The sequence below is a fragment of the Trachurus trachurus genome (genome assembly GCF_905171665.1).
Source record: "Trachurus trachurus genome assembly, chromosome: 14".
NCBI classification, from domain to species: domain Eukaryota; kingdom Metazoa; phylum Chordata; class Actinopteri; order Carangiformes; family Carangidae; genus Trachurus; species Trachurus trachurus.
Window position 1 is genome coordinate 11,577,918 of NC_139903.1, and position 16,430 is coordinate 11,594,347.

At 41.8% G+C, this 16,430-nt stretch overlaps 1 protein-coding gene across 1 annotated transcript in view; it reads right to left on the minus strand.

Moving 5' to 3' along the window:
• Positions 1-9,275, minus strand: part of gabra3 (gamma-aminobutyric acid type A receptor subunit alpha3) — a gene marked incomplete at its 3' end in the record, with an annotated part of 84,955 nt that extends 75,680 nt beyond the window's left edge. Inside the window, exon 1 of the mRNA XM_083986602.1 lies at positions 9,165-9,275. The remainder of the gene's footprint in view (positions 1-9,164) is intronic.
• Between the last annotated feature and the right edge of the window lie 7,155 nt (positions 9,276-16,430).

The following is a 16,430-nucleotide window of genomic DNA, read 5'->3' on the forward strand; positions in this document are numbered from 1 at the left end:
ACAGACATACACGGAGTGAATAACAATCAGTGATCAGGAAATTGTGGGTCAATACTCTGATGGAATTGAAATGAACTGACTCATAGTTTTGTTCTTCTGTTAATTATTGGCCTGTATCACCATAGATACCCAGTTTGATCTGTTGTGTCGCTCGGGTACAAACAGTTTATTTTCATGCACTTTCTTTGATGAGACTTCAAGGCCAGTAACAACTCCAACAATAGCTTCCATGGAGTTTGTATTCGCTAAGCCTGTCCTGCTTTTTTTCCCCTTCTCTCTCTCTCTTTTCTTTTCTTTTCTCATCCATAATTGAAAAACTGGCAAAGTTACTTCTCAAAAACCCTGACCCTTACTCGATACACAACACTAAACACACAATGCTGGCTTGTTCCAGTTTACAGTATGTGTATGCCTTGTAGGTAAAAATCTAACTCTGTTGCACTGGAAATGGGAGTGAGCCCATGAAAACAGGAAGAGATAATATTTAGATAGAAAAATACACACACATTTGAATTTGCTTTTATATGATAATTAAGCTTTGTATTCCACTGGGGCCTGAATTTTTATAAGGCCATTACATAGTACTAGGAACGTGAAAAACTTGACAAGAGATCTCAGTAAACAAAACATCTGTGTCATCCATATACGTCCAACACCTTCAAATATGGGACTGTAAACAGTGATAGATAATTAATGATTAAAATGGGTTAGGGTCAGACCTCCTTGCAAATGCCTCCTATCTGAAAGCCACTTATATAATACAAACATTGCAGTAAAAGCTGTAGTCAGCCAGTGATGGGTAGAGTGGGAAACAACTGACCAGAAACAGCCAGAGGTTGATTGTAAAGAGATTAGGGGGTTGAACAGACGGCTCTAAATAGACACAGACATAGCTACCACCTGGAAAGTGGCTTATACAGTAAGCAGGGGTGCACTTAACTGGTACGCAGGTACGCTCCATATGGGGTGAGTACCAAACACTATTTCCTGCTATTCATCTGAGTAGCTCACTAAAAAAGTTATGTGCACCCCAGCAGTGAGCAAGCACAAGTAGCTGGAGGTGGGCACCTGAGCATGATTAGAAATATTCAACCAGTGATGAGGAAAAAGTTAAAAAAACCCAGAGGAGTTTGCTTTTGGTTATAAAAGAGTCTCATATTCATGTGGATGAATCTACATTACCCACACTTGTTAATGGGTCCATTTTCGATAAATATATCGTTTTGTCTTTATAGTTATTTTGATATTATTATTTAGTGGTCGACTCGCCCAGCATTTCCTAGTTTCAGTTTCCCGGACGCTGCCCAGCGGGTCATGGGAATAACGCCGCCAGATCGCTAGTTGGCATCGTTTATGGTTGGAACTACGACGGTATCTGATCGTCTTCGAACATCCGACTTTCGTTCTTGATTAATGAAAACATTCTTGGCAAATGCTTTCATTTCGTCCGTCTTGCGCCGGTCCAAGAATTTCACCATGCGCGCGCAGACTCATGGGAAATGTAGTGTGAAAACACCTCGCTTTCCGAAACTCCTCATCGTCCCTTTAACATAGTCTGTAGTTAGACTAATGAAGAGAGAATAAAACTAATAATTAATACTAACACCTACCTACCTATCAAGGCTGAAATATAGTTACTTAGACAATTGAAATCAAGACATGAGCATCAGTCACAACATCATGAATGTAAAATATCATTTCAAACATCATCGAATCCCTGCCTGGCCCTGCATGGGGAAGCAGAGCTGGAAAAGGCCATGTTCTCCAAGGTAACCTGTGACAGGTTTCACAGGGGGGACAGAGTCGCTGCTGCAAGTTATCGTGTCCTCACAGAGAACTGTGTTCACATTCTTGGCATGAAGTCAGACTTGTTCAAGGTGGGTGTCAAGAGTCTGACAGAGCTGTCCCCTTGTGTGTTCGTGATGTTCATGGATATGCATCAAGGCGAACCTGCAGTGTGACTGTCCGGCTCAGTGACATTAGGGCCTGCTGATTGGAGATACTGTCATCCTCTTTGTGCCTTTTATCAGACTATTTGACTGTTTGCTTTGCTTTTTACATTTGTTCACATCAAAATACAGGGTAACGGTTTCATATAAAGATCAGCTTTTGGAGCTTTTAGAGACCATCATCTTCTAAGGACCAAGGACAAATGAGTATGCCATTATACGATTACTCAAAGATTGAATCAGTATTCATAGGTATGGGCTGGAGCTGCTGTTAAGGTCTTAAAACAGGTGTTTTACTGCATTAGAGACTGCAGCTGGTGTCTGTGGAGTGTATTTTAATGCAGGATGCAGTATAACGTTAATAAAAGCTTTTCTGGCAGGCTGGTACCAGCCAGGTAAAAACCTTAGATGTATGGCTGATATTTTGTGGAGGTATAATACGTCTACAGTGCACTTTTATGGTCTATCAAATGTCATAAAGCAGCTGTGTCTCTTGATAAAAAGAGCTTGTGGGGTCAGACAACTTAAAAACATGTTAGCCCTGTTACTGCCTCAGTTAGTGGTGAATATTTTATGGCTGATCAAAAAATGATCTGATAATGATAACTCTATAGCCTTTTAAAGTGCTCATAGAGAGTCTCTGGCGTACTGCTGTGGTGTGTTCAGAGACTCTGCAGCAGGAGAATCGCATCTTTCCTGCTTTTGGCATCTTCTCACTTCTCATTGTTTTAGCATTGATTTTTTTTCGAGTCGCTAATGTTTCTAGTCTTCAAGTGACACAGCCTCCTTAAGATTCCTGTGACCAGCCTGAAATCCTCACACAGGAGCCTGCCGACAGTTTGTGTGTCAAGGTTAAAGACTAAAGGTGGCCATGCTGTTGCTGTCAGGGCTCAGGAACGAGCCTCCAGTGTAGTGGCTTCGCAATTAAGATCTTTTTATCATCTTTGATGTTTGTTTTCCTTGCATCCCTGCTGCCTTGTCTGATCTCAGTGTTTTGCATTTGTTATCCCCACGACTCCCTCTGTTTATTGAGGCATTTAGGTTAGTCAGTCATTATAACCTTGACTAACAGATTTCCTGTGGCAAGTGCCAGCAATCTGATAGTTATTGTTCTTGACAGGAACAATTTATGCTGTGATTTAAACTGTAAAATCCCCTTGTGCATTTAGAAGATACATTTCAACAGCCATCATCACACCTACACCGTGTTTAAGCATGGCAGTGCAATGGTGATGTAAAATAATCTCTGTGAAAGAAATTTCTCCATGCTGTACCTGGTGCAATACAGAGGAGGCTGAGGCAGCATGAAGGTGGCCAAACACTACACACATTGGCACCGTGGACTCAGTGCTGAGCTTAGTTATGACGGCAAGAGCTGCTGATTCCTGTGCACAAATGTACTTTGAATTACATTAAGGTTTGAATACTGTATGTCTTCTCAACATGGCTCAAAACACAAAACCTCCTACTGCTGAAGCAGGAAATTACTCTTTTACTGCCCACAGGGGCTGCAACAAACAATTATTGTTATTATTGATTTATCTGCCGATTGTTCATTTGATTAACTGCTTAGTTTTTAAAATGTCAGAAAATATCTGTCCTAATTAAAATAATTTAGTCTTTTGTCTGAACTGAATATATTCAATTGATTGTAACACAATGGAAACTAAAAGCAGTAAATTCTAACAAATGAGAAACTGGGACTTGTGTTTGGCATTTTTGCAAGAAAAAAACAACACGACTTAAAAATCATTTTTTGCCATCTTAAAGGCCAGTGCCTTGGCAGTTAGATAAAAATGTCTCAGGTCATTTGCATACACGCATATTTTTTTTGCATTTGGATAATATGAAGCCAAATCTGAAAACAACACAGACCCAAGAGGCTGTGTCTCTGTGAGGGCGCCCTGGCAGGTTTTGATTCTTTCCTTGCTCTCGCATGTTGATTATTTTGCCTTTTATGATTTTGCACCGTGATGGGAGCAGATGCCCACTCTAGAGGGAACATGTCAAAACTGCAATTGAATTTTGAAAAGATTCATTGCATACTGGCAAAGCAGGAACACATACACGCGCAAATGCACACATGCACACACATAATGTTCATTGTTTTCCTTGATGAAATGGTGTGCAGTGAGCACCAAGCTGTTGCAAGATAACCACAAAAACATGTGCTCTGCTACACCTCACATTGGATATATTATTATTATTACAGTATCTCCACTTTTTGCAGTTTTCCAGTCGATGCAGTAAAAATGATATAACCACTGTGACACATACAATTTACTCCATTTAATGATTCATTGGACAATTAAAGTTTCTTTCTGCCCTCGAACCAGAAACCAGCTAGCGCCACTTGTTCTCAATAAACACTCCATCACATCTTTAGCCAAATACACCAGGGGGCCTAATGTATAAATGATGCAAACGGAAAAACTATGTTTTTCTTATATCTCTCATATAATTTGGTATTTATAAACACAGTGTGTGGCGAGAATGTCCTCACCTCACACATTGGTTTCACCAACCTCCTGGAGCTCCAATTGATTGTCATCATTACAAGTTTTGCTGTTCACGAAGCAAAACCAATGTTTCCAATTCATAAAAGGATAATAATTGTGTTTGTCTGCTCAGTGTTTCCTTTGGAATAATTTAATATCATTTTTATTTGTTGTGAGTCATTCTATAAACGAACACATTATTTTAATATTTACCAATCACAATGTTAGATGTCTGTCTGAAGCCGCCTCATTAACATGTCTCTAGTCCCAATAAACTAAGTTCAGAGTAAACGGGACTTTATAATGGGAATACGGTAAAATAATGTGAATTTTTCTTCTCATGAAAGTAATGGCAAAGCACAGTCTTGAGACTGCACAGTCTGACTGCACCGAGTTTTATGCATTTGGCCTCAGGTCGGCGATTACAGGAGGTTATGGAGCCACACTTGACTGGATTGTCTCATGCACCTTGATTCATCAAATCTGCACTCACTGTCTTTGCCAGTAACCTTCAAGCTATGTTTCTCAATTTATCTGGATCAGGTACAAAATCTGACCGGCTCACTGTCTCTGACTTGAAAAGCCTAAAAACTCCTCTTAGCCCTCTGCCAGCTTCAATCAAAAGTCCAATATTTAATGCTTTAATTCCTTTTCACTGCCAGTCGATCAAATGAATGCACAGCTGGGTCAATTCTTCACTGGACAAATAGCACTTTAAAAAGGTTTTACAGTTTTAAATAAAACATTTATCTTTGGCCATCATTGTTCCACGTCTTCAGTGTGTGTAACAGAACTGCAGACATTTTTGGAGTTTCTCAGGAAATACAGCCTTTCAAATACAGCCCATCCTGATATACAGCTTAAAGGCTCATGGAAGAGTCTGGCACTAGAGAGATTTTGGCCATCACATCTAACTAACCTGTCACCTCAAAGGTCACAGTCAAGTCTGACAGACATACAGTTTTGGGGAGGAATTATGACGTTTTATTCCAACAATTCAAACATGCAGATTTGATTGTGGCTCCAACGCCTGTCGGGATCTGAGATTTCTTGCTCTTTTAGTTTCTTAGGAGACGGTTCTGTCACAGTCATTTCCTCCTCTCCTCTTCACTATGTCATACAAACAGATTGTAAGAAACAAGAGGTGAACATCTGTGGTGACAATGGAGTCAAGTGTGCTAAATTGTGCAAAAATGTTGCTCTCATTAAAATTCCTCTCGTCATCGTTGCGATCGCTCAACCCCAACAGAAAAGAATGACTTGGCAAGTACAGCTACATACAAAAATATACTTGGAAACCACATCTTGGTGATGATCTGACAGCGCTACTTTGAACGAGGTAACGACGAGCTCCAGCAGTCTTTCATTAAACAATAGTCGATGATTCGCTCCGCTCATAATGTTCCTGTTGAAAATAAAAATGAAACGCCGCTTATGCGCATTCACATGAGATCATTGTTGTCAGAACTCCTCCGACTCTGCCAGGATCAGTAGCACTGCTCTGTGGAGTTTTTATGCAACAAATTACACATATGGCAGAGAATTTGTACAGGATTTAGACCAGTGACAATCACAGAAATTATCATAAATCAGTGGGCGTCTGGAGGAAACATTATTCCTACGCGAGTGGAGCTTCTGTGATTAATCTCACTCCTCTCCTGCACGTAAATGGGGAAATGATGGGAGCTCTCCATGACTGATGATAAATGATGGGAAGTACATTTCTTGGAAGCAGTGAATATGTTGAAATACTGTATATAAGTAATGCAAAAGTACTCAACAACCTTAAAATATTTAATTCCTTCACTATAAATTATGTTTTGTTGTGTGTTTCTGCATCTGTGTGTGTGTATTAACCCAACATGGCCTTATCATTGTCCTGCTGTGTTCCTCTTTGCATCATCTTTGCCCCCATGGAGCCAAAGCTTCTTGGTCATGACTGACACAATCATGGTTTAGGCTTCAACATACTTAGAGGGCTCTCGTGATTACCTCCTGTCAGTTGTTATCACTATCATCATCAGCCAGTAGCTTTGTGCCTCAGTCCCATCTCCACTTAAGCTGTGTGGCTGATCTCAGTACACATTGGCATCTCTAAAACAAGCTTCTTTGTAGGACAATGTGTGTGTGAGAAACTGTGGTGGAGGGTAACCCTATTACCTCTCTTACTGACTCATTTCCAATACATGTTGTAAAAATTAACATTAATTTATGGGCGGGATATTTGCCTCCTGCAAAAAAAAAAGGCAAATAGTGCTTTCCCCTAACACTTAGGGAGACATTACCCTCATTTATTTTGTAATAATTTGAGATTCTTTCCATTTTACTGCACCGCGCCTTACTGTGCCTTGAGGAACAATATAGAAATGCTAATCCCTGCAACAATCTGCCTCTATCTTTGCAACACGTTTTATTTGAGCGCATTTGCATGCAAAACCCAGAGAATAGCAATTACAAACAGCTCCTCTCTTCACGCCACTTCAGATGTATCAGGTTCGCTAAGTCACAGAAGCACAGCATATCTATCCTGCAACACTCGGAAGAGATAACACCTTCTCCTTCAACCAAATCTGCTCCCCCTGACACGTTCCCTTCTGGACAATAAATCTGAGTTTGCTTCTCTTCCGCCACCGTGCAAGCTATTTACTGTGTGAGACGGGGGCCTCTCTGCTCCGTATGTCTCAGCAGATGAAGAAACTGGCTGAGAAAAGTCATTTACTTGTGGTCACACTCATGAGTCCAGAGAGTCATCGCATTATGAGGCCTGTAAGCGTGCAGACTGAGAGATTGCAGAGGAAGGGGGAGAAAAAAATAAAAGGCTGCACACTAGAGCTACAGATGACTGTGCATTACATCAAATAAGAGGTGTGGTTTAAAGAAAAAAAAAACAGTGAATATGTAATGTGCAACTCTCGCAGGCAGCGGCAGACGGAGTGAGAGGGCGGGAAATTCTCCTCAGAGTGAATGACATCTTTTAACCTTGACCTGGATGATGTCCAGTAATTAAAACCAAAGCGTGGCCTCTGACATGGGCGGGTTGAGGAGCATGAAAAGATGAAGCTAAAATTAATGCAACATCATTTTTTTTTTTTCCTCTGATCTGAAATATTTGGCTGTGGAGTCTTTACTCCTCAAGCTGTGCACACACAACACTCCTCAGCTAAAATGTGCAGGGATTGTTTGCGATAAACATCTAATTCGGATGAGTGCCACCAATAACCACAATCACAATCAGCTCCACAAGCATGGACACTCAGTCAGGGACTCTATCCAATCCTTCTCCATGGTGGAAACCATTTGTTGCCTCCATGTGCTTGACACCGTTTCTTCTCATGGCAGCTAACAACAAACAACACAAACAACAACAACCAACGCAACAGTAATTGTGAGAGTGCGTCTCCTGCGTTGACCCAATTCCACATGATTCTTTTTTTTCTGGCAGCAGAGTTTGCATGTGCATGTGCTCCAGCAGTGGGTGACATGTAACATGAAGGTTTGTTATTTATTTAAGAGGCTGTGTTTTGATCTTATAGAAAACATCATTGCGGTGGGGCATGGTGAGAAGCATATGTGCCCACTGACATATGATATACTAAACATGAGAGAGAGAGAGAGAGAGAGAGAGAGAGAGAGAGAGAGAGTGACCAATAGAAACAGAGAGATGAGAGAAGGCAGACAATGTTTTAATGAGGCTGTCTCCTTTTTACACACAACTATATTGAGTTTAAATTATTAAGAGAAAACTATTCCCTTAAATTAAAACGTGTGGCCACATGGGATGTCTTTTCTCTCTCTTTTCCCCCCCTCCTCTCTCCTCTGTGGTTATTAGTTAATCAAACATGGCATCGCTATTAATTGTACTGGCAGTGTTGTTGTGAGAGGTGGGGGTGGTGTTGGGGGGTGCAGACAGATGCTAGACCCTTCTCTGTGAAGGGGGCGTGGGGGTTTACTCCAAGGTTAAGTTAGCCTCTGCTCAACAGTGTTGTCACAGGTTGCGGTTGCTTTTTTTTTTCTTTTTTTAACAACTGTATGGGTCTCCTGCACGCGCTGGCTGGGTCAGAGCGCGAGGCGTGGAGTTGAACAGTGCAGATTCAAATTTGAATCATTCACGGAAACGTCACGCGCACTGTCGTTGTCGTTTTCTTTTTTCTCTCTTTCTCTTTCTTTTTTTTTCTTTCTTTATGTGTAATTGCCCATTAACGTAAAGTAACAGTTAAGGCTAATCGTCAGAGCTGCTGTGTCGCATTATTGTGTTGTTACCATCCGACTGTCCAGAGAAGTCAAGCTGAAGAAAACCATTTAACACCACCGCCATCGCCGCAACTGCATTCCCCACACCAAATAAAGAAATTATCGCACAAACAAAAAGAAAAAGAAGAACAAAACAACTGAACAACACACATTTGTTGCGTTCACAGACCAAACAATACTACTTAATTCCCAGGTGAAACGTGTATCATCATAGAGGGCTGGCTGGCTACACGCAGCGCCGCATCCACTTCAGCATGCAAGAGGAGACCTGTTAAACCATCAATTATACTGCGGTACATACACAAACAGCAGTTGTTGCATGTGAATGAAACATTGCTGTTAAGCACATTTGCAACCATCTCCGGCTATTATCCTGACAGCGACATGTGCTAAACCCAACAAATCACGTTACATGAAACACACCGTAGGTAATGACAGGCATTTAGAGGAACAATAATAATCTCACCAGCAGCAACGAGGCTTCAGCTCCGGATTGTTTCCTTCTCTCTCTTTCTCTCTCTCTCTTTCCCGACTGTCTCTTTCCTTGGAGTTAATGAGGTTGTGTCGTTTGGTCCGGCTGATTTCTCCCTCTGCTCTTATTGTCCAACTGGGTTTGGGTTTTCTTTCTGTTTTCTTTTCTTTTTTTCTCTCTTTCTTCTTTTTTCTCCAGCGGTGAAATAATAGGGAAATCGGCGTCCTCTCGCAAAGCTCTGCCCTCTTCAAACTAACCTTCCCGCCCCCTCCTTATACCCATCTCAGATTGGCGCTGGCCAGGAGGGGCAAACCCTGGACCCGTAGGGCTGGTTTCAGAGGCGGTGATCTGTCACGCGGATCAGTGCCCACATGGACATGCGGTGGACGTTTGCGGGAGGGCTCTCTGTTAACCGAGCAGCTTGTCACTGATGCTCCCGACAGCTGGAAGGGACTTTTTTTTTTTTTTTTTTTAACCCCCACCACCACCACAATCACAACCACTACCACCCTCCATACCCCCCCTCCTCTCCATCTCTCCCTCTCTCTCGCTCGCTCCTTGTGTGTTATTGCACAACAGCCTTCCAGGCGTGGAGCAGCGGTGAGTGGGCCCACTTATTCAGCGGGCTCCGCGGTTTGAGCAGCACTGACGCAGGTGCCCAGGGTCCAACCACGACTGTCAGAGAAGCCGAGCCTGTGAGCTGCCATTGACAGTGATATAGCAATCTCATCTGAGTCATTGCAGCAGTAGTAGGAAATGGGAGCAGATCTTTTCCACTCTGTGACCTTGGGGTGGGGTGGTCTAATCAGAGGGATGAGCTGGGTAAAAAAAAAATAAAGGAACAAATCTGGGCAGCGAAAGAGAAAGATGAGACATCAACTCAAAACGTGCTCAAGGTGCCCTTGTGCAAGGCATGTAATGTCACCTCTAACCCGTGCTCATGCAGCAGCAAATGGTACAAGACTGAGCGAGCACTGTGCCAAGTCCCAGGTGTGTTTGTCTGAGCGTTTATGTGAGCAGCAGTCTCTGACCCGGTTCTCAGCTATAGCCTACAAGATCGATCACATTGCAGGTGGTAAAATTAGACAAAACCAATACAAGTGGCCAGTCAGGCAGCTTTCAGCTTTCTGAATGGAGTCGACTGTCTGTAAACGTGTTGGTAGAGCACATGTTGCTCACATTTGGTTTATAGTTCCAAAGGCCACTTTGAACTTGTCGCAATTAAGTTTAAACTGGCTCTAAAATATAGTGAAAGTCAGTACACCAGACAGATGACTGCAGCGAATGGCAAACCAAATAAACACTTAACATTCATGAGTAATAGCCACGAGCAAAGCCCTCTGATATTTAAATTATTATCCCAGCTCATATTAAACCTGAACCTTCAGGTTACTTTAATTCAACTGTTTGTGTTGGACTTAACCCATGCAAGAGTTTGTTCTTTTTTCTTTATTTTTTTTTAAAGATAGGTCTTATAATTCAGTTTCCTGCCATTTATAACAACCCATCTTTATTGTTTTTGGAAACTTCTATTCTGTTGTAGCTTCATTTGTCTTTAAAACAATTAAATGTGGCGTCATGTAAGACCTTGAACACATGATGATGAAACTCTCCTTTGAAAATAGATTGTTTTCAGTACAGCACTGTGCATGCATATTGTATCTATCAATAAAACAATGGTCACCAATTGTGCAACACCAAGGTTATGAATAATTTTCTTATGCAGGTTCAGCACTTTGCACATCTTTCTATGAAGGGTAGCATCTTCTGTGACGTCGTCCACTCCCACGCTTTCTTTCATCTTAGCTCTTAATTGAGTTTTTGTTGAGAGGGTTTCCCCCTCGTCTCACTGAGGGTCCAGGGTTGGGGCGTGCCATTTTCATTTATCATTTTCACTTATTGTTTTATAGTGAAGCCCTGTGAGGCTGTAATTGTAATTAGAGGCTTTAATAAACTTGATTTGCTGTGAACCCCTGTGGGCAAAGAGAGAGGGGGAAAGAGGTGGCGGCCAGTTCTGCCAAGAAGCCTGTGAGCCATGAACAGAGACCGAGTTGGGTGTCTGACTGCGGCTTCTTTCCTTTTTTTTCCTCTTCTTTTGATATAAAGCAAAAGTAAATCAAGCATTACTAAAGTTAAAGGGCTTTGTATATACCCCCAATGCCTCCTGCTGTGTAAGATGAACATTGTTAACCTCATCCTCTGTTTGTTTCATGTGTAACCTCAGTCTCTGAGAATCTGCACCTTTCAAACTATGACTAGCAGAAAGCATGACATATCACATTTTATTCAGGTCTCACCTTCACCTCACCTTTTAAAATATGTGGCCAGGCAGAGGTGGTAGAATGAATGGAAAATTTTCACGCTCTCTACAGTTACCATGCGCCTTACATTTACTGCAGCTCCCTCTCAATAATTCCTTGAGCCGGCATAATCATGTCCTGAGGCTAATAATTATAAACTCTGGGAAAACTGACACTGAGATATGTGCACGTCTTGACTGCTTTAATTAATTAGTCCCAGCTTGTGGACAAAGACGTGTTGGCTTTTCAAACTATGGTATATGCTGAAAAAGTGTGACCGATGTAAATAAAAGTTACAGTTTACATTAATTAATTTGAATTCCAAATTTTCTGTTTCGTTTGAGAGCAACAAGAAATTCCCACAGCCGCTGTGCCGCCGATGGTCAGAGCTTCAGGCTTGTTGTTGTTGTCAGGTTGTCTGGCCGTCCTTGTGGACAAGATATCTTAGTAATGCCTCGATTGAACATTCTACAACTTGGCACAAACATTCAAGATCTTATAGGAATAGTTCAACATTTTGGCAAATTGGCCCATTGCCATAGTTTTAGGAGTAGGTTCGTTACCTTTATTTGTCAGTGCAAGCTATTTTTAGAACGGCGGAGCAGAGCCGTGAGCTGCTCAGAGCTATGCTACGGAGGCTCATGGGATTTCTTGGTTTCTCTTATCAAATACACAATCAAACACTCTTGTGGACAAGTTGTGACCTGCACATTCACCACGCTATGAGATAATAACAGAACGTTACGAGACGGAGTTGTTTTCGAGGCAAATGCAGAGACTCCTCCTCCTTACTTTATTATCTCATAGCGTGGTGAGTGTGCAGGTCACAACTTGTCCACCAGAGCGTTTTGGAGTTGTTGGATTGTGTATTTGATGAGTCTGATGAGGGAAACCAAGAAATCCCATGAGCCTCCGTAGCGTAGCTCTGAGCAGCTCGCGGCTCTGCTCCGCTGCTCTAAAAAATAGCTTGCACCGACAATTAAAGGTAACGAACCTACTCCTAAAACTATAGCGATTATGGCAATGGGCCAATTTGCCAAAATGTTGAACTATCCCTTTAAGGAATAAAGGTCAAGGGGGTGATGATGACCTCGCAAAACCTGTAAGCATAATATCTCTGTATTACTGTGGGGAAATTTCTTTAGATTTCGCACAAATGTCGACTTGGACCTGAGGACAAACACACTGGGATTTGGTTGTCAAAAGTCAATGTCATGGTAACCTCGGAAAATATTTTTATTACAGACGTTTTGCAGGGCTTTTTCTTAACCTATAATATTCTAGAGACGAGAGACACAAAATCAGGGGGTGTAGGGGATGACATGCAGCAAAGGCCTAAGTTCACACAGGACACACACCCAGAAAACACTTAATGGCGATTACTGAAGACACACACAGCAAATATGACAAAATGTCACGTAAATATTTTATATGAACCTGGACAAAGACGATGTAACCTGAAGCTAGTCCGAGCAGCGAAGACACACAGCCACGAAGCAGTATTTCTAGTTTTTCTTTTTTTTTTTTATTGTAATATATTCTCAACTCTCTCACCTCAGAGACAAATCGGACCATCACTGCATCACTAAATCTGTCATTTTCAGCACACTCCTCCAGGTCCCCGCGGTCACATTGTTCGAGAGGCAGACATGACACTCGAGGTTGTCAGTGCCCAGCCCGGTTCAGTTTGGGTACGAATGAGAACTTCTCGTCGCTCGATAACAAGTGCTTCGGGGGTTGACTGTGAGAGAGACACTCAAACCTCGAGAGGTCCTTGCTATATCCAAAAAGGCGGCACTCTGCAGCTCCAGTGTGTGAACACATGTATCCGGTTGTCATGTTGAAGAAAGAAGAAATCTCTTTGTTACATCCAACCATTCACTTTTTGTTTTTCTTCCAGCTACCTTGTTTTTTTCTACACCTAATGAGTATGACCTTTACGACATTTCATTTTCTTGAGATGAGTCTCCTGGCTGCAGTTTTTCCTACATTCATTATCGTACATTGAACATTCACCCGTGGAATGGGTTGGGGGGTGAAGGGGGGGGGGGGGGCTGTGCTGTGCTCTGGTTGTTGTTGTTATGCGTGTGTGTTGCCAGGTCTGAGCCACAGGTGCAGGTGTTGTCAGGGCTGATAAATAAATGCAAGAGGGTTTGAAGATTTGATGTTTTTTTTCTCTCATGAAGACTGAGCAGCGTGTTAGATTCTTGCGCCGGCTGTTGTCAGGTGACATCAACCAATGAGCTTCCCAACGTGGAGCCCCCTGGTGGCGGCTCTGAGGAGCTGCTGAAGTAAAAATGATCAATGAACCAGACAATGTGTGAAATATGAGAAAATACATGATGTGTTTACAGACGCAGCTCTGCTCAGGCACGATATCGGGCGGGAAAACACCAGTTAATGCACGCCGCATCAGCTAGCCATCAGCTGATCCTAATTAGCTCTAATTACTTCCAGCACTTAATGCCAGGCAGTTCATTGAAGCTGTCAGCTCTTCATTTAAGCCATCAGCTGCTCTGTCACTCAGTGGTCCTGCCACGCTGCTGCTGCTGCTGCTGCTCATTGTGCGACTTTACCACCTCAGCCTCTTCCTCCTCTGGTTCCCGTGGTGATCAAATCCTCCTGCAGTGGTATGTACTGTATGTTGCTGCAGGTTTTGATGAGCACTGCTCTGCTCTGCTCAGCGATACGTGTTGGCAGGGATCTGCTCTCTACACCACCGATCCTGAGCTGTGTGAATTCTGACAGGAAGAAGCACAGAGGGCAGAGACTATGCCACGTAAACACTTTTTTACGATAATAAAGTTTTTACTATATTTTTTTATGTTACACGCACAGTTACAATCGAGCCAAACTTTGCTTTTAAATACTACATATTGCTTTACAAAAAGTTGGGGATGGAAGTGCTGTGACCACTTAAAGAAATCAAACACAACACAAAACGTTGTCAACCCTATAATTAATCACCAAATGCTTTGGGATTCAGCACATAAACACAGTTTGCCATGGTCCAGAAAAGAAGCTTGATGCTAATTGCTTTTGAAAAATATTGTTGCTTGTTAACAAGTCCTCGCTCCATCCATCACTCTGTCTGCTCTCTGCATCTTGTCTCACATCCACAGTAAACAAAGTGACGGAGAGGTTATTTGCCGGTGTACTTCAAAATGACATGGTTGTTTTATATCGATCAGAAGTATGGACGGAGCAAAGCAAAGGTGACTGTTGGAATGTTTGTCCAAGCTTCAAGTCTCAACCTACTTCTCCCTTTCTGCTCCTCTGTGTATAGGAACATTGCATTGCTTTCTGTTTGGCACTGATGAAATGGCAATTTCCAGTAATGTCCAGTCAGTTTAATTTTATTTGTGCAAGTTTTTATTTGAGTTTAGTTTTCATCCAGGGCTGATATATTTAAATGTATTATGGTCTCATGCTGTATGAATGAACTAGACTGAGCAGTAATGCGAATTCACACCATTTAGCTCAAAATAATCCCAGATGGGACTCTGGCATTCTCCACACAGGATGTGTAAGCGCTCTAAGGACGAGAGGTGTCCATGGCCAAACATGTCGCTCTACAGCACACACAGCCTCTCAATCTTGGTTTCTTGGCACCAGGGGCACAGCTTGTTTTCTATCCCATCACCTCGTTAATTGAAGCTCATTGCGTTTTCTCAGCATTCTGATCTTTAATCAGCCTGTGATTAGGTGGCTGAAATGGAGGCCAACTACGTATTTAAACTGAAATCCCTCCACAGTCGTCCCCAGATGTATACGTACAATGTGGGCCTCGTGAGACTCTGCGAGCACTGCCTGTCCCAGAAGTGTGTTGTAACCTATTTGGCTGTCGAGCAATGAACAGAAGTTTACATTTGTTCTCAAATATAGTTCTCCAGAGACAGTTCTGTGCTACTGGATCAGACCGGCCTAAGTACCCGGTTGTGTATTTGTGCTATTTATTCCACAAAAGACAGCTTTTCTTACTCGGTAAAAAATACTGTCTATTGCATAATGCTTAATACAAGCTTGACACACAACATGAACCTTCTTCTGTGTATACGTATATGTGAGTTTATGACTGTATAACTTAAACACATTCAGAATACCAACAACTAGCACAATATTATCAACAGCATCAATATTCTAACATACTGAGACAGGATGTTTCTGCTATTTGCGTCAACGTTTTTTAAAATATTTGGCTTGAACTCACCGCATGCGCTTAATCAGCAACATACAGTACAACAAGTGCAAACATCAAGTCACGAACATTTAACATCTTTGCTTCTGTAACTTTTTCTAATGATTATTTGAACTTATATTAAAAATTATTTGACAGCATCATCAGTCTAGGAATAATAAAAAAAATATTACAAAAAAAAAGACTAAATATTAGAAAACTGTGGAAAAAACCCCCGAGGGCTGAAGCTGCATAATATTGTGGTTTCAACTCAGAACTTTCTGTGTAGTTACAGTACATCAATCTCAGCTGCTCGCTCAGTTTAAGCTGCTGAAGCTAAATAGAATAATAAGGACATAATGAATAATGCACATTTAATGTTAATATTAAAGAATGGAAATTCAGCCAAAGCGTGGGCCTGTAAGAATGCGTTGGTTATAGGAACATAAAGATGAATACTATTGACAGTGCTTATGAAATTATAATGATGTTGGAAGAGGGGCCACATTATAAAGGCGCTTTTTTAATGCAAGAGAGAATTATGACACATATTCATCATATTTCTATAATATGATTTCAGAGTGGCAAAGGAAGATTTGAAATAGTTTGTTTTTTGGTGGTGGATGGATTGATGCTGACAGTCGGAAGGGATTAGGACGGCGGTGATGCTGAGAAAAGGTTATTTGAGTGTTCAAAGCAGAATGCCACTTTGTCACGTTGTATGTGGCATTTGGTTTCCTCGTGTTTGTCTAACATGTTGTTTCTGTCGGTGACGGGACATGG